At 53.1% G+C, this 437-nt stretch overlaps 1 protein-coding gene across 1 annotated transcript in view; it reads right to left on the bottom strand.

Moving 5' to 3' along the window:
• The window catches only part of FLG2 (filaggrin family member 2), an 86881-nt gene that overhangs the window by 78667 nt on the left and 7777 nt on the right, over positions 1 to 437 (bottom strand). The window lies entirely within an intron of this gene.

Below are 437 nucleotides of genomic sequence, written 5' to 3'. Positions count from 1 at the left end.
GCCAGACCAGTGTTGACTAGAGGACTGACCTGAGCCAGACTCATGTTGGCCAGAGGACTGACTTAAGCCAGACCCATGTTGGCCAGAGGACTGACTTGATCCAGACCCATGTTGGCCAGAGGATTGACCTAAGCCAGATCCATGTTGACTAGAGGACTGACGTGAGTGAGACCCATGTTGACTAGAGGACTGACTTGAGCCAGACCTGTGTTGACTAGAGGACTGACCTGAACCAAACCCATGTTGGCCAGAGGACTGACTTGAGCCAGACCAGTGTTGACTAGAGGACTGACCTGAGCGAGATCCATGTTGCCCAGAGGACTGACCTGAACCAAACCCATGTTGGCCAGAAGACTGACCTAAGCCAGACCCATGTTGACTAGAGGACTGACTTGAACCAAACCCATGTTGGCCAGAGGACTGACTTGAGCCAGACC

The sequence above is a fragment of the Orycteropus afer genome, unplaced genomic scaffold (assembly GCF_000298275.1).
Source record: "Orycteropus afer afer isolate SDZICR_OR568_19922 unplaced genomic scaffold, OryAfe1.0 scaffold00290, whole genome shotgun sequence".
Taxonomy (NCBI): domain Eukaryota; kingdom Metazoa; phylum Chordata; class Mammalia; order Tubulidentata; family Orycteropodidae; genus Orycteropus; species Orycteropus afer.
Note: the sequence above shows the minus strand (reverse complement) of the source record. Positions and strands in the feature narration are given on the sequence as shown.